This window comes from Carcharodon carcharias, chromosome 11, assembly GCF_017639515.1.
Source record: "Carcharodon carcharias isolate sCarCar2 chromosome 11, sCarCar2.pri, whole genome shotgun sequence".
NCBI classification, from domain to species: Eukaryota; Metazoa; Chordata; class Chondrichthyes; order Lamniformes; family Lamnidae; genus Carcharodon; species Carcharodon carcharias.
Window position 1 is genome coordinate 166,667,946 of NC_054477.1, and position 23,272 is coordinate 166,691,217.

Consider the following 23,272-nt stretch of genomic DNA (forward strand, 5'->3'; position numbering starts at 1 on the left):
AGGACTCAAACACCAAGAGCAGCAGCTCTCAAATACCAAGAGCACCAGGTCTCAAAAACCAAGATCACCAGGTCTCAAACACCAAGAGCAGCAATCTCAAACACTAGGACAACGAGTTCTCAAATACCAAATGTACCAGGTCTCAAACACCAAGAGCACCAGCTCTCAAACACCAAGAGTACCAGGTCTCAAACATCAAGAGCACCAGGTCTCAAACACGATTGGTACCAGATCTCAAACACCAAGAGCTCCAGGACTCACACATCAAGTATACCAGGTCTCAAACACCAAGTTTCCCAGGTCTGAAACACCAAGAATACCAGATCTAAAACACGAAGATCACCAGGTCTCAAAGACCAAGGGCATCAGGTCTCAAACACCAAGACAACCAGGTCTCAAACACGAAGTGTACCAGGAGTCAAACACCAAGAGCACGAGGTCTCAAAAACCAAGATCACCAGGTCTCAAACACCAAGAGCAGCAATCTCAAACACTAGGACAACGAGTTCTCAAATACCAATTGTACCAGGTCTCAAACACCAAGAGCACCAGCTCTCAAACACCAAGTGTACCAGGTCTCAAACATCAAGAGCACCAGGTCTCAAACACGATTGGTACCAGATCTCAAACACCAAGAGCTCCAGGACTCACACATCAAGTATACCAGGTCTCAAACACCAAGTTTCCCAGGTCTGAAACACCAAGAATACCAGATCTAAAACACCAAGATCACCAGGTCTCAAACACCAAGGGCATCAGGTCTCAAACACAAAGACAACAAGGTCTCAAACACGAAGTGTACCAGGAGTCAAACACCAAGAGCACCAGGTCTCAAACACCAAGAGCACCAGCTCTCGAACACCAAGTGTACCAGGTCTCAAACACCAAGAGCACCTGGTCATAAAAAACAAGAAAACCAGGTCTCAAACAACAGGAGCACGAGGTTTCAAACACCAAGCGCACCACGTTTCAAAGACCAAGAGCAACAGGTCTCAAGCACCAAGAGCTGCAGGTCACAAACACCAAGACTACCAGGTCTGAAACACCACGAGCACCAGCTCTCAAACAACAAGAGCACGAGGTCTCAAACACCAAAAAGCACCAGTTCTTAAACACCAAATTCAGCAGGTCTCAAACAACAAAATCATCAGTTATCAAACACCAAGTGTACCAGCTCCCAGCATCAAGTGTGCCAGGTCTAAAATAGCAAGTGTACCAGCTCACAAATATGAAGAGTGTCAGCTCCGAAACACCAAATTTTCAAGTTCCCAAACAATAAGTGTAACAGGTCATAAAGTCCAAGTATACCAGATCCAAATCACCAAATGTGCCATTTCCCTAACACCAAGAGTACACATTCCCAGAAAGCAAATTTGCCAGTTCCCAAACACCAAGAGTACCAGGTCTCAAACGCCAAGAGCACCAGGTCTCAAACACCAAGATCAAAAGGTCTCAAACACCAAGAGCACCAGATCTCAAATACCAAGAGCACCAGGAATCAAACACCAAGTGCACGTGATCTTATACACCAAGAGCACCAGTTCTCAAACACCAAGAGCACCAGGGGTCAAACACCAACAGCACCAGCTCTCAAACATCCAGAGCACCAGGGCTCAAACACCAAGATCACCAGGTCTCAAACACCAAGAGCACCTGGTCTCAAAGACCAAGAGCACTAGGACTCAAACACCGTGAGCCGCAGCTCTCAAATACCAAGAGCACCAGGTCTCAAAAACCAAGATCACGAGGTCTCAAACACCAAGAGCAGCAATCTCAAACACTAGGACAACGAGTTCTCAAATACCAAATGTACCAGGTCTCAAACACCAAGAGCACCAGCTCTCAAACACCAAGTGTACCAGGTCTCAAACATCAAGAACACCAGGTCTCAAACACCAATATCACCAGGTCTCAAAGACCAAGGGCAGCAGGTCTCAAACACCAAGAGCACCAGCTCTCAAACACCAATTGTACCAGGTCTGAAACACCAAGAGCACCTGGTCTCAAGATCCAAGACAACCAGTTCTCAAACACGAAGAGCACTAGGTGTCAAACATCAAGAGCACCAGGTCTCCAACAGCAAGATCACCAGGTCTCAAACACCAAGAGCAGCAGGTCTCAAACAAAAAGAGCACCAGGTCTCAAACGCCAAGACATACAAGTGTCAAAAACCAAGAGCACCATGTCTTAAAGACCAAGACCACCAGGTCTTAAAAAGCAAAATTACCAGGTCTCAAACACCAAGTGTACCAGGTCTCAAAAACCAAGATCACCAGTTCTCAAATACCAAGCGCAACAATCTCAAACACCAGGACAACCAACTCTCAAATACCAAGTTTACCAGGTCTCAAATACCAATTGTACCAGGTCTCAAACAGCAAGACTTCCAGCTCTCTAACACGAGGAGCACCAGGTCTCAAACACCAAGACCACCTGGTCTCAAAGACCAAGAGCACCAGGACTCAAACACCACGAGCAGCAGCTCTCAAACACCAAGAGCACCACGTCTCAAAAACCAAGATCACCAGGTCTCAAAAACCAAGAGCAGCAATCTCAAACAATAGGACAACGAGTTCTCAAATACCAAATGTACCAGGTCTCAAACACCAATATCACGAGGTCTCAAACACCAAGTGTATCAGGTCTCAAACATCAAGAACACCAGGTCTCAAACACCAAGATCACCAGGTCTCAAACACCAAGGGCAGCAGGTCTCAAACACCAAGAGAACCAGGTCTCAAACACCAAGTGTACCAGGTCTGAAACACCAAGAGCACCTGGTCTCAAAATCCAAGACAGCCAGGTCTCAAACACGAAGAGCACTAGATGTCAAACATCAAGAGCACCAGGTCTCCAACACCAAGTGTACCAGGTCTCAAAAACCAAGATCACCAGTTCTCAAACACCAAGCGCAGCAATCTCAATCACCAGGACAACCACGTCTCAAATACCAAGAGCACCAGGTCTCAAACACCAAGTTCACCAGGTCTCAAACACCAAGACTACCACGTCTCAAACACCAAGATCACCAGGGCTCCAACACCACGATCACCAGGTCTCAAACACCAAGAACAGCAGGTCTCAAACACAAAGAGCACCAGGTCTCAAACGCCAAGACAAACAGGTGTCAAAATCCAAGAGCACCAGGTCTGAAACACCAAGACCACCAGGTCTTAAATACCAAAATCACCAGTTCTCAAAAACCAAGTATACCAGCTTCTAGCACCAAGTGTGCCAGGTCTAAAATAGCAAGTGTACCAGCTCACAAATATGAAGAGTGGCAGCTACGAAGCACCAAACTTTCAAGTTCCCAAACAAAAATTGTACCACGTCTCAAACGCCAAGTATACCAGATCCAAACCACCAAATGTTCCATCTCCCTAACAACAAGTGTGCACATTCCCAGAAAGCAAATCTGCCAGCTCCCAAACACCAAGAGTACCAGGTCTCAAACGCCACGAGCACCAGGTCTCAAACACCAGGATCAAAAGGTCTCAAACACCAAGAGCACCAGGTCTCAAACACCAAGAGCACCAGGTCTCAAACACGATTGGCCACAGATCTCAAACACCAAGAGCACCAGGTCTCAAACACGATTGGCCCCAGATCTCAAACACCAAGAGCTCCAGGACTCACACATCAAGAATACCAGATCTCAAACACCAAGATCACCAGGTCTCAAAGACCAAGGGCATCAGGTCTCAAAAACCAAGACAACCAGGTCTCAAACACCAAGTGTACCAGAAGTCAAACACCAAGAGCACCAGGTCTCAAACACCAAGAGCACCAGCTCTCGAACATCAAGTGTACCAGGTCTCAAACAACAAGAGCACCTGGTCATAAAAAAACAAGAAAACCAGGTCTCAAACAACAGGAGCACGAGGTTTCAAACACCAAGCGCACCACGTTTCAAAGACCAAGAGCAACAGGTCTCAAGCACCAAGAGCTGCAGGTCACAAACACCAAGAGTACCAGGTCTGAAACACCAAGAGCACCAGCTCTCAAACACCAAGAGCACGAGGACTCAAACACCAAAAAGCAACAGTTCTTAAACACGAAATTCAGCAGGTCTCAAACAACACAATCATCAGTTATCAAACACCAAGAGCACCAGGAATCAAACACCAAGTGCACGTGATCTTATACACCAAGAGCACCAGTTCTCAAACACCAAGAGCACCAGGGGTCAAACACCAACAGCACCAGCTCTCAAACACCCAGAGCGCCAGGGCTCAAACACCAAGATCACCAGGTCTCAAACACCAAGAGCACCTGGTCTCAAAGACCAAGAGCACCAGGACTCAAACACCAAGAGCAGCAGCTCTCAAATACCAAGAGCACCAGGTCTCAAACGCCAAGAGCACCGGGTCTCAAACACCAAGATCACAAGGTCTCAAACACCAAGAGCACCAGATCTCAAATACCAAGAGCACCAGGTCTCAAACACCATTGGCAACAGATCACAAAAACCAAGAGCATCAGCTCTCAAACAACAATTGTACCATGTCTCAAACACCAAGAGTACCAGGACTCAAACACCAGTATCACCAGGTCTCAACCACCAAGTGTATCAGGTGGCAAACACCAAGACAACCAGGTCTCAAACACCAAGACAACAAGGTCTCAAACACTAGGACCACCTAGTCTCAAACACCAAGAGCAGCAGGTCTCAAACACCAAGAGCACCAGGAATCAAACACCAAGTGCAAGTGATCTTATACACCAAGAGCACCAGTTCTCAAACACCAAGAGCACCAGGGGTCAAACACCAACAGCACCAGCTCTCAAACATCCAGAGCACCAGGGCTCAAACACCAAGATCACCAGGTCTCAAACACCAAGAGCACCTGGTCTCAAAGACCAAGAGCACTAGGACTCAAACACCGTGAGCAGCAGCTCTCAAATACCAAGAGCACCAGGTCTCAAAAACCAAGATCACGAGGTCTCAAACACCAAGAGCAGCAATCTCAAACACTAGGACAACGAGTTCTCAAATACCAAATGTACCAGGTCTCAAACACCAAGAGCACCAGCTCTCAAACACCAAGTGTACCAGGTCTCAAACATCAAGAACACCAGGTCTCAAACACCAATATCACCAGGTCTCAAAGACCAAGGGCAGCAGGTCTCAAACACCAAGAGCACCAGCTCTCAAACACCAATTGTACCAGGTCTGAAACACCAAGAGCACCTGGTCTCAAGATCCAAGACAACCAGTTCTCAAACACGAAGAGCACTAGGTGTCAAACATCAAGAGCACCAGGTCTCCAACAGCAAGATCACCAGGTCTCAAACACCAAGAGCAGCAGGTCTCAAACAAAAAGAGCACCAGGTCTCAAACGCCAAGACATACAAGTGTCAAAAACCAAGAGCACCATGTCTTAAAGACCAAGACCACCAGGTCTTAAAAAGCAAAATTACCAGGTCTCAAACACCAAGTGTACCAGGTCTCAAAAACCAAGATCACCAGTTCTCAAATACCAAGCGCAACAATCTCAAACACCAGGACAACCAACTCTCAAATACCAAGTTTACCAGGTCTCAAATACCAATTGTACCAGGTCTCAAACAGCAAGACTTCCAGCTCTCTAACACGAGGAGCACCAGGTCTCAAACACCAAGACCACCTGGTCTCAAAGACCAAGAGCACGAGGACTCAAACACCACGAGCAGCAGCTCTCAAACACCAAGAGCACCACGTCTCAAAAACCAAGATCACCAGGTCTCAAACACCAAGAGCAGCAATCTCAAACACTAGGACAACGAGTTCTCAAATACCAAATGTACCAGGTCTCAAACACCAATATCACGAGGTCTCAAACACCAAGTGTATCAGGTCTCAAACATCAAGAACACCAGGTCTCAAACACCAATATCACCAGGTCTCAAACACCAAGGGCAGCAGGTCTCAAACACCAAGAGCACCTGGTCTCAAAATCCAAGACAACCAGGTCTCAAACACGAAGAGCACTAGATGTCAAACATCAAGAGCACCAGGTCTCCAACAACAAGTGTACCAGGTCTCAAAAACCAAGATCACCAGTTCTCAAACACCAAGCGCAGCAATCTCAATCACCAGGACAACCAGGTCTCAAATACCAAGAGCACCAGGTCTCAAACACCAAGTTCACCAGGTCTCAAACACCAAGACTACCACGTCTCAAACACCAAGATCACCAGGGCTCCAACACCACGATCACCAGGTCTCAAACACCAAGAGCAGCAGGTCTCAAACACAAAGAGCACCTGGTCTCAAACGCCAAGAAAAACGGGTGTCAAAATCCAAGAACACCAGGTCTGAAACACCAAGACCACCAGGTCTTAAATACCAAAATCACCAGTTCTGAAAAACCAGGTATACCAGCTCCGAGCACCAAGTGTGCCAGGTCTAAAATACCAAGTGTACCAGCTCACAAATATGAAGAGTGGCAGCTACGAAGCACCAAACTTTCAAGTTCCCAAACAAATGTGTACCACGTCTCAAACGCCAAGTATACCAGATCCAAACCACCAAATGTGCCATCTCCATAACAACAAGTGTACACATTCCCAGAATGCAAATCTGCCAGCTCCCAAACACCAAGAGTACCAGGTCTCAAACGCCAAGAGCATCATGTCTCAAACACCAAGATCAAAAGGTCTCAAACACCAAGAGCTCCAGGTCACAAACACCAAGAGCACCAGGTCTCAAACACGATTGGTACCAGATCTCAAACACCAAGAGCTCCAGGACTCACACATCAAGTATACCAGGTCTCAAACACCAAGTTTCCCAGGTCTGAAACACCAAGAATACCAGATCTAAAACACCAAGATCACCAGGTCTCAAACACCAAGGGCATCAGGTCTCAAACACCAGGACAACCAGGTCTCAAACACGAAGTGTACCAGGAGTCAAACACCAAGAGCACCAGGTCTCAAACACCAAGAGCACCAGCTCTCGAACACCAAGTGTACCAGGTCTCAAACACCAAGAGCACCTGGTCATAAAAACCAAGAAAACCAGGTCTCAAACACCAGGAGCACGAGGTTTCAAACACCAAGCGCAACACGTTTCAAAGAACAAGAGCAACAGGCCTCAAGCACCAAGAGCTGCAGGCCACAAACACCCAGACTATCAGGTCTGAAACACCACGAGCACCAGCTCTCAAACAACAAGAGCACGAGGTCTCAAACACCAAAAAACACCAGTTCTTAAACACCAAATTCAGCAGGTCTCAAACAACAAAATCATCAGTTATCAAACACCAAGTTTACCAGCTCCCAGCATCAAGTGTGCCAGGTCTAAAATAGCAAGTGTACCAGCTCACAAATATGAAGAGTGTCAGCTCCGAAACACCAAATTTTCAAGTTCCCAAACAGTAAGTGTACCAGGTCATAAAGGCCAAGTATACCAGATCCAAATCACCAAATGTGCCATTTCCCTAACACCAAGAGTACACATTCCCAGAAAGCAAATTTGCCAGCTCCCAAACACCAAGCGTACCAGGTCTCAAACGCCAAGAGCACCAGGTCTCAAACACCAAGATCAAAAGGTCTCAAACACCAAGTGCACCAGATCTCAAATACCAAGAGCACCAGGTTTCAAACCCCATTGGCACCAGGTCTCAAAAACCAAGATCACCAGGTCTCAAACACCAAGAGCAGCAATCTCAAACACTAGGACAACGAGTTCTGAAATACCAAATGTACCAGGTCTCAAACACCAAGAGCACCAGCTCTCAAACACCTAGAATACCAGATCTCAAACACCAAGATCACCAGGTCTCAAACACCAAGGGCATCAGGTCTCAAACACCAAGACAACCAGGTCTCAAGCACGAAGTATACCAGGAGTCGAACACCAAGTGTACCAGGTCTCAAACACCAAGAGCACCTGGTCATAAAAAACAAGAAAACCAGGTCTCAAACACCAGGAGCACGAGGTTTCAAACACCAAGCGCACCACGTTTCAAAGACCAAGAGCAAAAGGTCTCAAGCACCAAGAGCTGCAGGTCACAAACACCAAGAGCTGCAGGTCACAAACACCAGGAGCACCTGGTCTTAAACACCAAGACTACCAGGTCTGAAACACCAAGAGCACCAGCTCTCAAACACCAAGAGCACGAGGACTCAAACACCAAAAAGCACCAGTTCTTAAACACCAAATTCAGCAGGTCTCAAACAACAAAATCATCAGTTATCAAACACCAAGTGTACCAGCTCCCAGCATCAAGTGTGCCAGGTCTAAAATAGCAAGTGTACCAGCTCACAAATATGAAGAGTGGCAGCTCCGAAAAACCAAATTTTCAAGTTTCCAAACAATAAGTGTACCAGGTCATAAACGCCAAGTATATCAGATCCAAATCACCAAATGTGCCATCTCCCTAACAACAAGAGTACACATTCCCAGAAAGCAAATTTGCCAGCTCCCAAACACCAAGAGTACCAAGTCTCAAACGCCAAGAGCACCAGGTCTCAAACACCAAGATCACAAGGTCTCAAACACCAAGAGCACTAGATCTCAAATACCAAGAGCACCAGGTCTCAAACACCATTGGCACCAGATCGCAAAAACCAAGAGCACCAGCTCTCAAACAACCAGTGTACCATGTCTCAAACACCAAGGGTACCAGGTCTCAAACACCAGTATCACCAGGTCTCAACCACCAAGTGTATCAGGTGGCAAACACCAAGACAACCAGGTCTCAAACACCAAGACAACAAGGTCTCAAACACTAGGACCACCAGGTCTCAAACACCAAGAGCAGCAGGTCTCAAACACCAAGAGCACCAGGAATCAAACACCAATTGCACGTGATCTTATACACCAACAGCACCAGCTATCAAACACCCAGAGCACCAGGGCTCAAACACCAAGATCACCAGGTCTCAAACACCAAGAGCACCTGGTCTCAAACACCAAGAGCAGCAATCTCAAACACTAGGACAACGAGTTCTCAAATACCAAATGTACCAGGTCTCAAACACCAAGAGCACCAGCTCTCAAACACCTAGAATACCAGATCTCAAACACCAAGATCACCAGGTCTCAAACACCAAGGGCATCAGGTCTCAAACACGATTGGTACCAGATCTCAAACACCAAGAGCTCCAGGACTCACACATCAAGTATACCAGGTCTCAAACACCAAGTTTCCCAGGTCTGAAACACCAAGAATACCAGATCTAAAACACGAAGATCACCAGGTCTCAAAGACCAAGGGCATCAGGTCTCAAACACCAAGACAACCAGGTCTCAAACACGAAGTGTACCAGGAGTCAAACACCAAGAGCACGAGGTCTCAAAAACCAAGATCACCAGGTCTCAAACACCAAGAGCAGCAATCTCAAACACTAGGACAACGAGTTCTCAAATACCAATTGTACCAGGTCTCAAACACCAAGAGCACCAGCTCTCAAACACCAAGTGTACCAGGTCTCAAACATCAAGAGCACCAGGTCTCAAACACGATTGGTACCAGATCTCAAACACCAAGAGCTCCAGGACTCACACATCAAGTATACCAGGTCTCAAACACCAAGTTTCCCAGGTCTGAAACACCAAGAATACCAGATCTAAAACACCAAGATCACCAGGTCTCAAAGACCAAGGGCATCAGGTCTCAAACACCAAGACAACCAGGTCTCAAACACGAAGTGTACCAGGAGTCAAACACCAAGAGCACCAGGTCTCAAACACCAAGAGCACCAGCTCTCGAACACCAAGTGTACCAGGTCTCAAACACCAAGAGCACCTGGTCATAAAAAACAAGAAAACCAGGTCTCAAACAACAGGAGCACGAGGTTTCAAACACCAAGAGCACCACGTTTCAAAGACCAAGAGCAACAGGTCTCAAGCACCAAGAGCTGCAGGTCACAAACACCAAGACTACCAGGTCTGAAACACCACGAGCACCAGCTCTCAAACAACAAGAGCGCGAGGTCTCAAACACCAAAAAGCACCAGTTCTTAAACACCAAATGAAGCAGGTCTCAAACAACAAAATCATCAGTTATCAAACACCAAGTGTACCAGCTCCCAGCATCAAGTGTGCCAGGTCTAAAATAGCAAGTGTACCAGCTCACAAATATGAAGAGTGTCAGCTCCGAAACACCAAATTTTCAAGTTCACAAACAATAAGTGTACCAGGTCATAAAGTCCAAGTATACCAGATCCAAATCACCAAATGTGCCATTTCCCTAACACCAAGAGTACACATTCCCAGAAAGCAAATTTGCCAGCTCCCAAACACCAAGAGTACCAGGTCTCAAACGCCAAGAGCACCTTGTCTCAAACACCAAGATCAAAAGGTCTCAAACACCAAGAGCACCAGATCTCAAATACCAAGAGCACCAGGTCTCAAACCCCATTGGCACCAGGTCTCTAAAACCAAGATCACCAGGTCTCAAACATCAAGAGCAGCAATCTCAAACACTAGGACAACGAGTTCTCAAATACCAAATGTACCAGGTCTCAAACACCAAGAGCACCAGCTCTCAAACACCTAGAATACCAGATCTCAAACACCAAGATCACCAGGTCTCAAACACCAAGGGCATCAGGTCTCAAACACCAAGACAACCAGGTCTCAAGCACGCAGTATACCAGGAGTCGAACACCAAGTGTACCAGGTCTCAAACACCAAGAGCACCTGGTCATAAAAACCAAGAAAACCAGGTCCCAAACACCAGGAGCACGAGGTTTCAAACACCAAGCGCACCACGTTTCAAAGACCAAGAGCAACAGGTCTCAAGAACCAAGAGCTGCAGGTCACAAACACCAAGAGCTGCAGGTCACAAACACAAGGAGCACCTGGTCACAAACACCAAGACTACCAGGTCTGAAACACCAAGAGCACCAGCTCTCAAACACCAAGAGCACGAGGTCTCAAACACCAAAAAGCACCAGTTCTGAAACACCAAATTCAGCATGTCTCAAACAACAAAATCATCAGTTATCAAACACCAAGTGTACCAGCTCCCAGCATCAAGTGTGCCAGGTCTAAAATAGCAAGTGTACCAGCTCACAAATATGAAGAGTGGCAGCTCCGAAACACCAAATTTTCAAGTTTCCAAACAATAAGTGTACCAAGTCATAAACGCCAAGTATATCAGATCCAAATCACCAAAATGTGCCATTTCCCTAACAACAAGAGTACACATTTCCAGAAAGCAAATTTGCCAGCTCCCAAACACCAAGAGTACCAAGTCTCAAACGCCAAGAGCACCAGGTCTCAAACACCAAGATCACAAGGTCTCAAACACCAAGAGCACCAGATCTCAAATACCAAGAGCACCAGGTCTCAAACACCATTGGCACCAGATCACAAAAACCAAGAGCATCAGCTCTCAAACAACAATTGTACCACGTCTCAAACACCAAGAGTACCAGGACTCAAACACCAGTATCACCAGGTCTCAACCACCAAGTGTATCAGGTGGCAAACACCAAGACAACCAGGTCTCAAACACCAAGACAACAAGGTCTCAAACACTAGGACCACCTAGTCTCAAACACCAAGAGCAGCAGGTCTCAAACACCAAGAGCACCAGGAATCAAACACCAAGTGCACGTGATCTTATACACCAAGAGCACCAGTTCTCAAACACCAAGAGCACCAGGGGTCAAACACCAACAGCACCAGCTCTCTAACATCCAGAGCACCAGGGCTCAAACACCAAGATCACCAGGTCTCAAACACCAAGAACACCTGGTCTCAAAGACCAAGAGCACTAGGACTCAAACACCGTGAGCAGCAGCTCTCAAATACCAAGAGCACCAGGTCTCAAAAACCAAGATCACCAGGTCTCAAACACCAAGAGCAGCAATCTCAAACACTAGGACAACGAGTTCTCAAATACCAAATGTACCAGGTCTCAAACACCAAGAGCACCAGCTCTCAAACACCAAGTGTACCAGGTCTCAAACATCAAGAACAGCAGGTCTCAAACACCAATATCACCAGGTCTCAAAGACCAAGGGCAGCAGGTCTCAAACACCAAGAGCACCAGCTCTCAAACACCAATTGTACCAGGTCTGAAACACCAAGAGCACCTGGTCTCAAGATCCAAGACAACCAGTTCTCAAACACGAAGAGCACTAGGTGTCAAACATCAAGAGCACCAGGTCTCCAACAGCAAGATCACCAGGTCTCAAACACCAAGAGCAGCAGGTCTCAAACAAAAAGAGCACCAGGTCTCAAACGCCAAGACATACAAGTGTCAAAAACCTAGAGCACCATGTCTTAAAGACCAAGACCACCAGGTCTTAAAAAGCAAAATTACCAGGTCTCAAACACCAAGTGTACCAGGTCTCAAAAACCAAGATCACCAGTTCTCAAATACCAAGCGCAACAATCTCAAACACCAGGACAACCAACTCTCAAATACCAAGTTTACCAGGTCTCAAATACCAATTGTACCAGGTCTCAAACAGCAAGACTTCCAGCTCTCTAACACGAGGAGCACCAGGTCTCAAACACCAAGACCACCTGGTCTCAAAGACCAAGAGCACCAGGACTCAAACACCACGAGCAGCAGCTCTCAAACACCAAGAGCACCACGTCTCAAAAACCAAGATCACCAGGTCTCAAACACCAAGAGCAGCAATCTCAAACACTAGGACAACGAGTTCTCAAATACCAAATGTACCAGGTCTCAAACACCAATATCACGAGGTCTCAAACACCAAGTGTATCAGGTCTCAAACATCAAGAACACCAGGTCTCAAACACCAATATCACCAGGTCTCAAACACCAAGGGCAGCAGGTCTCAAACACCAAGAGAACCAGGTCTCAAACACCAAGTGTACCAGGTCTGAAACACCAAGAGCACCTGGTCTCAAAATCCAAGACAACCAGGTCTCATACACGAAGAGCACTAGATGTCAAACATCAAGAGCACCAGGTCTCCAACACCAAGTGTACCAGGTCTCAAAAACCAAGATCACCAGTTCTCAAACACCAAGCGCAGCAATCTCAATCACCAAGACAACCAGGTCTCAAATACCAAGAGCACCAGGTCTCAAACACCAAGTTCACCAGGTCTCAAACACCAAGACTACCACGTCTCAAACACCAAGATCACCAGGGCTCCAACACCACGATCACCAGGTCTCAAACACCAAGAACAGCAGGTCTCAAACACAAAGAGCACCAGGTCTCAAACGCCAAGACAAACAGGTGTCAAAATCCAAGAGCACCAGGTCTGAAACACCAAGACCACCAGGTCTTAAATACCAAAATCACCAGTTCTCAAAAACCAAGTATACCAGCTTCTAGCACCAAGTGTGCCAGGTCTAAAATACCAAGTGTACCAGCTCACAAATATGAAGAGTGGCAGCTACGAAGCACCAAACTTTCAAGTTCCCAAACAAAAATTGTACCACGTCTCAAACGCCAAGTATACCAGATCCAAACCACCAAATGTTCCATCTCCCTAACAACAAGTGTGCACATTCCCAGAAAGCAAATCTGCCAGCTCCCAAACACCAAGAGTACCAGGTCTCAAACGCCACGAGCACCAGGTCTCAAACACCAGGATCAAAAGGTCTCAAACACCAAGAGCACCAGGTCTCAAACACCAAGAGCACCAGGTCTCAAACACGATTGGCCCCAGATCTCAAACACCAAGAGCTCCAGGACTCACACATCAAGAATACCAGATCTCAAACACCAAGATCACCAGGTCTCAAAGACCAAGGGCATCAGGTCTCAAAAACCAAGACAACCAGGTCTCAAACACCAAGTGTACCAGAAGTCAAACACCAAGAGCACCAGGTCTCAAACACCAAGAGCACCAGCTCTCGAACATCAAGTGTACCAGGTCTCAAACAACAAGAGCACCTGGTCATAAAAAGACAAGAAAACCAGTTCTCAAACACCAGGAGCACGAGGTTTCAAACACCAAGCGCACCACGTTTCAAAGACCAAGAGCAACAGGTCTCAAGCACCAAGAGCTGCAGGTCCCAAACACCAAGAGTACCAGGTCTGAAACACCAAGAGCACCAGCTCTCAAACACCAAGAGCACGAGGACTCAAACACCAAAAATCAACAGTTCTTAAACACGAAATTCAGCAGGTCTCAAACAACAAAATCATCAGTTATCAAACACCAAGAGCACCAGGAATCAAACACCAAGTGCACGTGATCTTATACACCAAGAGCACCAGTTCTCAAACACCAAGAGCACCAGGGGTCAAACACCAACAGCACCAGCTCTCAAACACCCAGAGCGCCAGGGCTCAAACACCAAGATCACCAGGTCTCAAACACCAAGAGCACCTGGTCTCAAAGAGCAAGAGCACCAGGACTCAAACACCAAGAGCAGCAGCTCTCTAATACCAAGAGCACCAGGTCTCAAACGCCAAGAGCACCAGGTCTCAAACACCAAGATCACAAGGTCTCAAACACCAAGAGCACCAGATCTCAAATACCAAGAGCACCAGGACTCAAACACCATTGGCAACAGATCACAAAAACCAAGAGCACCAGGTCTCAAACAACAAGTGTACCAGCTCTCAAACACGAGGTGTACCAGGTCTCAAATACCAGTATCACCAGGTCTCAACCACCAAGTGTACCAGGTGGCAAACACCAAGACAACCAGGTCTCAAACACCAAGACAACAAGGTCTCAAACACCAGGATCACCAGGTCTCAAACATCAAGAGCAGCAGGTCTCAAACACCAAGAGCACCAGGAATCAAACACCAAGAGCACGTGGTCTTATACACCAAGAGCACCAGTTCTCAAACACCAAGGGTACCAGGTGTCAAACACCAACAGCACCAGCTCTGAAACACCCAGAGCACCAGGGCTCAAACACCAAGATCACCAGGTCTCAAAAACCAATAGCACCTGATCTCAAAGACCAAGAGCACTAGGACTCAAACACCAAGAGCAGCAGCTCTCAAATACCAAGAGCACCAGGTCTCAAAAACCAAGATCACCAGGTCTCAAACACCAAGAGCAGCAATCGCAAACACTAGGACAACGAGTTCTCAAATACCAAATGTACCAGGTCTCAAACACCAAGAGCACCAGCTCTCAAACACCAAGTGTACCAGGTCTCAAACATCAAGAACACCAGGTCTCAAACAACAATATCACCAGGTCTCAAAAACCAAGGGCAGCAGGTCTCAAGCACCAAGAGCACCAGCTCTCAAACACCAATTGTACCAGGTCTGAAACACCAAGAGCACCTGGTCTCAAGATCCAAGACAACCAGGTCTAAAACACGAAGAGCACTAGGTGTCAAACATCAAGAGCACCAGGTCTCCAACACCAAGATCACCAGGTCTCAAACACTAAGAGCAGCAGGTCTCAAACAAAGAGAGCACCCGGTCTCAAACACCAAGACATACAGGTGTCAAAAACCAAGAGCACCATGTCTTCAAGACCAAGACCACCAGGTCTTAAAAAGCAAAATTACCAGGTCTCAAACACCAAGTGTAACAGGTCTCCAAAAACAAGATCACCAGTTCTCAAACACCAAGCGCAGCCATCTCAAACACCAGGACAACCAGGTCTCAACTACTAGGAGCGCCAGGTCTCAAACACCAAGATCACCAGGTCTCAAACACCAAGACTACCAGGTCTCAAACACCAAGATCACCAGGGCTCAAACAGCAAGATCACCAGGTCTCAAACACCAAGAGCAGCAGGTCTCAAACACAAAGAGCACCAGGTCTCAAACGCCAAGACAAACAGGTGTCAAAATCCAAGAGCACAGGTCTGAAACACCAAGACCACCAGGTCTTAAATAAAAAAATCACCAGTTCTCAAAAACCAAGTATACCAGCTCCTAGCACCAAGTGTGCCAGGTCTAAAATACCAAGTGTACCAGCTCACGAATATGAAGAGCGGCAGCTACAAAGCACCAAATATTCAAGTTCCCAAACAAAAAGTGTACCACGTCTCAAACGCCAAGTATACCAGATCCAAACCACCAAATGTGCCATCTCCCTAACAACAAGTGTACACATTCCCAGAAAGCAAATCTGCCAGCTCACAAACACCACGAGTACCAGCTCTCAAACACCAAGAGCACGAGGTCTCAAACACCAAAAAGCACCAGTTCTTAAACACCAAATTCAGCAGGTCTCAAACACCAAAATCATCAGTTATCAAACACCAAGTGCACCAGTTCCCAGCATCAAGTGTGCCAGGTCTAAAATAGCAAGTGGACCAGCTCACAAATATGAAGAGTGGCAGCTCCGAAACACCAAATTTTCAAGTTCCGAAACAATAAGTGTATCAGGATATAAACGCCAAGTATACCAGATCCAAATCACCAAATGTGCCATTTCCCTAACACCAAGAGTACCAGGTCTCAAACGCCAAGAGCACCAGGTCTCAAACACCAAGATCACAAGGTCTCAAACACCAAGAGCACCAGATCTCAAATACCAAGAGCACCAGTTCTCAAACACCATTGGCACCAGATCACAAAAAACAATTGCACCAGGTCTGAAACAACAAGTGTACCAGGTCTCAAACACCAAGTGTACCAGGTCTCAAACACCAGTATCACCAGGTCTCAACCACGAAGTGTACCAGGTGGCAAAGACCAAGACAACCAGGTCTCATACACCAAGACAACAAGGTCTCAAACACCAGGATCACCAGGTCTCAAACACCAAGAGCAGCAGTTCACAAACACCAAGAGCACCAGGAATCAAACACCAAGAGCACGTGGTCATATACACCAAGAGCACCAGTTCTCAAACACCAAGAGCACCAGTTGTCAAACACCAACAGCACCAGCTCTCAAACACCCAGAGCACCAGGGCTCAAACACCAAGATCACCAGGTCTCAAACACCAAGAGCACCAGGTCTCAAACACCAAAATCACCAGGTCTCAAACACAAATTGCACCAGGTCTCAAACACCATTGGCAGCAGACCTCAAACACCAAGAGCACCAGGTCTCAAACACCAAGAGCACCTAGTCTCAAACACCAAGAGCAACAGCTCTCAAAGACCAAGAGCACCAGTCCTCAAACACCAACTGTACCAGGTCTCAAACACGAAGTTTACCAGGTCTCTAACAACAAGACCACCAGGTCTCAAACACCAAGAGCACCGGCTCTCAAACACAAAGAGCACCAGATCTGAATCACGAAGTGCACCAGGTCTCTAACACCAATAGCACCAGGTCTCAACTACCAAGACAACACGCTCTCAAACAACAAGAGCACCATGTATGAAGCGCCAAGAGCACCAGGTCTCAAACACCAAGAGCACCAGGTCTAAAACACCAAGAGCACCTAGTCTGAAACACCAAGAGCACCAGCTCTCAAACATCAAGAGCACCAGGTCTCAAACACCAAGAGCACCAGCTCTAAAACACCATGAACACCAGGTCTCAAACACCAATAGCACCAGATCTCAAACACCAAGTGTACCAGGCCTCAAAGACCAAGACCACCAGATCTCAAAACCAATAGCACCAGGTCTCAAACTAAAAGACCACCAGGTCTTAAACACCAAGATCACCAGTTCTGAAAGACCAAGATCACCAGGTCCCAAACACCAAAATCACCAGGTCTCAAACACCAAGAGCACCTAATCTCAAACACCAAGAGCACCAGGTCCCAAACACCAAAATCACCAGGTCTCAAACACCAAGAGCACCAGGTCTCAAACACCAAAATTCACCAGGTCTCAAAAACCAAGTGTACCATGTCTCAAACGCCAAGTCTACCACGTCTCAAAAACCAAGATCACCCGGTCTCTAAAACCAAGATCACGAGGTTTCAAACACGAAGGGCAGCAGGTCTCAAAAACCAGGACAACCAGCTCTCAAATACCAAGTATAACAGGTCGCAAACACCAAGAGCACCAGGTCTCAAAGCCGAAGACAACCAGGTCTCAAACACCAGGAGCACCACGTCTCAAACACTAAGAGCACCTGGTCTCAAAGACCAAGAGCACCAGGTCTCAAACACCAAAAGCAGCAGGTCTCAAACACTAAGAGCACCAGGTTTCAAACACCAAGAGGACCAGGTCTTAAACACGAAGAGCACCAGTTCTCAAACACCAAGAGCACCAGGGATCAAAGACCAAGAGCAACAACTCTCAAAAACCAATAGAACCAGGTCTCAAACACCACGACCACCAGTTCTCAAACACCAAGAATACCCCAGGTCTCAAACACCACGACCACCAGTTCTCAAACACCAAGAATACCCCAGGTCTCAAACACCAAAATCAACTGGTCTCAAACACCAAGAGCACGTGGTCTCAAAGACCAAGAGCACCAGGACTCAAACACAAAGAGCAGCAGCTCTCAAATACCAAGAGCACCAGGTCTCAAAAACCAAGATCACCAGGTCTCAAACACCAAGAGCAGCAATCTCAAACACTAGGACAACGAGTTCTCAAATACCAAATGTACCAGGTCTCAAACACCAAGAACACCAGCTCTCAAACACCAAGTGTACAAGGTCTCAAACATCAAGAACACCAGGTCTCAAACACCAATATCACCAGGTCTCAAACACCAAGCGCAGCAGGTCTCAAGCACCAAGAGCACCAGCTCTCAAACACCAAGTGTACCAGGTCTGAAACACCAAGAGCACCTGGTCTCAAGATCCAAGACAACCAGGTCTCAAACACGAAGAGCACTAGGTGTCAAACATCAAGAGCACCAGTTCTTAAACACCAAGATCACCAGGTCTCAAACACCAAGAGCAGCAGGTCTCAAACAAAAAGAGCACCCGGTCTCCAACGCCAAGACATACAGGTGTCAAAAACCAAGAGCACCATGTCTTAAAGACCAAGAACACCAGGTCTTAAAAAGCAAAATTACCAGGTCTCAAACACCAAGTGTACCAGGTCTCAAAAACCAAGATCACCAGTTCTCAAACAGCAAGCGCAGCAATCTCAAACACCAGGACAACCAGGTCTCAAATACCCAGAGCACCAGGTCTCAAACACCAAGATCACCAGGTCTCAAACACCAAGACTAGCTGGTCTCAAGCACGAAGATCACCAGGGCTCAAACACCAAGATCACCAGGTCTCAAATACCAAGAGCAGCAGGTCTCAAACATCAAGTGCACCAGGTCTCAAACGCCAAGACAAACAGGTTTCAAATTCCAAGAGCACCAGGTCTGAAACACCAAGACCACCAGGTCTTAAATACCAAAATCACCAGTTCTCAAAAACCAAGTATACCAGCTGCTAGCACCAAGTGTCCCAGGTCTAAAATACCAAGTGTACCAGCTCACAAATATGAAGAGTGGCAGCTACGAAGCACCAAACTTTCAAGTTCCCAAACAAAGAGTGTACCACGTCTCAAACGCCAAGTATACCAGATCCAAACCACCAAATGTGCCATCTCCCTAAAAACAAGTGTACACATTCCCAGAAAGCAAATCTGCCAGCTCCCAAACACCAAGAGTACCAGGTCTCAAACGCCAAGAGCACCAGGTCTCAAACACCAAGATCAAAAGGTCTCAAACACCATGAACACGAGATCTCAAACACCAATAGCACCAAATCTCAAACACCAAGTGTACCAGGCCTCAAAGACCAAGAACACCAGATCTCAAAACCAATAGCACCAGGTCTCGAACAAAAAGACCACCAGGTCTTAAACACCAAGATCACCAGTTCTGAAACACCAAGAACACCAGTCCCAAACACCAAGACACCAGGTCTCAAACACCATAATCACCAGATCTCAAACACCAAAATCACCAGATCTCAAACAACAATAGGTCTCAAACATCAAGACAACCAGGACTCAAAAACCAAGAGCACAAGCTATCTAACACCAAGAGCACCAGCCTCACAAACACCAAGTTGTACAAGGTCTCAAACATCAAGAACACCAGGTCTCAAACACAATATCACCAGGTCTCAAACACCAAGCGCAGCAGGTCTCAAGCACCAAGAGCACCAGCTCTCAAACACCAAGTGTACCAGGTCTGAAACACCAAGAGCACCTGGTCTCAAGATCCAAGACAACCAGGTCTCAAACACGAAGAGCACTAGGTGTCAAACATCAAGAGCACCAGTTCTTAAACACCAAGATCACCAGGTCTCAAACACCAAGAGCAGCAGGTCTCAAACAAAAGAGCACCCGGTCTCCAACGCCAAGGACATACAGGTGTCAAAAACCAAGAGCACCATGTCTTAAAGACCAAGAACACCAGGTCTTAAAAAGCAAAATTACCAGGTCTCAAACACCAAGTGTACCAGGTCTCAAAAACCAAGATCACCAGTTCTCAAACAGCAAGCGCAGCAATCTCAAACACCAGGACAACCAGGTCTCAAATACCCAGAGCACCAGGTCTCAAACACCAAGATCACCAGGTCTCAAACACCAAGACTAGCTGGTCTCAAGCACGAAGATCACCAGGGCTCAAACACCAAGATCACCAGGTCTCAAATACCAAGAGCAGCAGGTCTCAAACATCAAGTGCACCAGGTCTCAAACGCCAAGACAAACAGGTTTCAAATTCCAAGAGCACCAGGTCTGAAACACCAAGACCACCAGGTCTTAAATACCAAAATCACCAGTTCTCAAAAACCAAGTATACCAGCTGCTAGCACCAAGTGTCCCAGGTCTAAAATACCAAGTGTACCAGCTCACAAATATGAAGAGTGGCAGCTACGAAGCACCAAACTTTCAAGTTCCCAAACAAAGAGTGTACCACGTCTCAAACGCCAAGTATACCAGATCCAAACCACCAAATGTGCCATCTCCCTAAAAACAAGTGTACACATTCCCAGAAAGCAAATCTGCCAGCTCCCAAACACCAAGAGTACCAGGTCTCAAACGCCAAGAGCACCAGGTCTCAAACACCAAGATCAAAAGGTCTCAAACACCATGAACACGAGATCTCAAACACCAATAGCACCAAATCTCAAACACCAAGTGTACCAGGCCTCAAAGACCAAGAACACCAGATCTCAAAACCAATAGCACCAGGTCTCGAACAAAAAGACCACCAGGTCTTAAACACCAAGATCACCAGTTCTGAAACACCAAGAACACCAGGTCCCAAACACCAAGAGCACCAGGTCTCAAACACCATAATCACCAGATCTCAAACACCAAAATCACCAGATCTCAAACAACAAGTGGAATAGGTCTCAAACATCAAGACAACCAGGACTCAAAAACCAAGAGCACAAGCTATCTAACACCAAGAGCACCAGGCCTCAAACACTGTAGCAGGTCTCAAACACGAAGTTTACCAGGTCTCAAACAACAAGACCACCAGGTCTCAAACATCAAGAGCACCAGCTCTCAAACACAAAGAGCACGAGGTCTGAATCACCAAGTGCACCAGGTCTCAAACACCAAGACAACACGCTCACAAACAACAAGAGCACCATGTATCAAACACCAAGAGCACCAGGTCTCAAACAACAAGAGCACCAGGTCTAAAACACCAAGAGCACCAGTTCTCAAAAACCAAGAGCACCAGGTCTAAAACACCAAGAGCACCTAGTCTCAAACACCAAGAGCACCAGCTCTCAAACATCAAGAGCACCAGCTCTAAAACAACATGAACACCAGGTCTCAAACACCAATAGCACCAGTTCTCAAACACCAAGTGTGGCCAGGCCTCAAAGACCAACACCACCAGATCTGAAAACCAATAGCACCAGGTCTCAAACAAAAAGACCACCAGGTCTTAAACACCAAGATTACCAGTTCTGAAACACCAAGAACACCAGGTCCCAAACACCAAAATCACCAGGTCTCCAAGACCAAGAGCACCAGGTCTCAAACACCAAATCACCAGCTCTCAAACATCAAGTGCACCAGGTCTCAAACGCCAAGACAAACAGGTTTCAAATTCCAAGAGCACCAGGTCTGAAACACCAAGACCACCAGGTCTTAAATACCAAAATCACCAGTTCTCAAAAACCAAGTATACCAGCTGCTAGCACCAAGTGTCCCAGGTCTAAAATACCAAGTGTACCAGCTCACAAATATGAAGAGTGGCAGCTACGAAGCACCAAACTTTCAAGTTCCCAAACAAAGAGTGTACCACTTCTCAAACGCCAAGTATACCAGATCCAAACCACCAAATGTGCCATCTCCCTAAAAACAAGTGTACACATTCCCAGAAAGCAAATCTGCCAGCTCCCAAACACCAAGAGTACCAGGTCTCAAACGCCAAGAGCACCAGGTCTCAAACACCAAGATCAAAAGGTCTCAAACACCATGAACACGAGATCTCAAACACCAATAGCACCAAATCTCAAACACCAAGTGTACCAGGCCTCAAAGACCAAGAACACCAGATCTCAAAACCAATAGCACCAGGTCTCAAACAAAAAGACCACCAGGTCTTAAACACCAAGATCACCAGTTCTGAAACACCAAGAACACCAGGTCCCAAACACCAAGAGCACCAGGTCTCAAACACCATAATCACCAGATCTCAAACACCAAAATCACCAGATCTCAAACAACAAGTGGAATAGGTCTCAAACATCAAGACAACCAGGACTCAAAAACCAAGAGCACCAGCTATCTAACACCAAGAGCACCAGGCCTCAAACACTGTAGCAGGTCTCAAACACGAAGTTTACCAGGTCTCAAACAACAAGACCACCAGGTCTCAAACATCAAGAGCACCAGCTCTCAAACACAAAGAGCACCAGGTCTGAATCACCAAGTGCACCAGGTCTCAAACACCAAGACAACACGCTCACAAACAACAAGAGCACCATGTATCAAACACCAAGAGCACCAGGTCTCAAACAACAAGAGCACCAGGTCTAAAACACCAAGAGCACCAGTTCTCAAAAACCAAGAGCACCAGGTCTAAAACACCAAGAGCAGCTAGTCTCAAACACCAAGAGCACCAGCTCTCAAACATCAAGAGCACCAGCTCTAAAACACCATGAACACCAGGTCTCAAACACCAATAGCACTAGTTCTCAAACACCAAGTGTGGCCAGGCCTCAAAGACCAACACCACCAGATCTCAAAACCAATAGCACCAGGTCTCAAACAAAAAGACCACCAGGTCTTAAACACCAAGATTACCAGTTCTGAAACACCAAGAACACCAGGTCCCAAACACCAAAATCACCAGGTCTCCAAGACCAAGAGCACCAGGTCTCAAACACCAAATCACCAGCTCTCAAACATCAAGTGTACCAGGTCTCAAACACCAAGAGCACCAGGTCTCAAACCCGAAGGCAACCAGGTCTCAAACACCAGGAGCACCACGTCTCAAATACCAAGAGCACCAGGTCCCAAACAATAAGAGCACCAGCTCTCAAACACCAAGTGTACCAGGTCTCAAACACCAA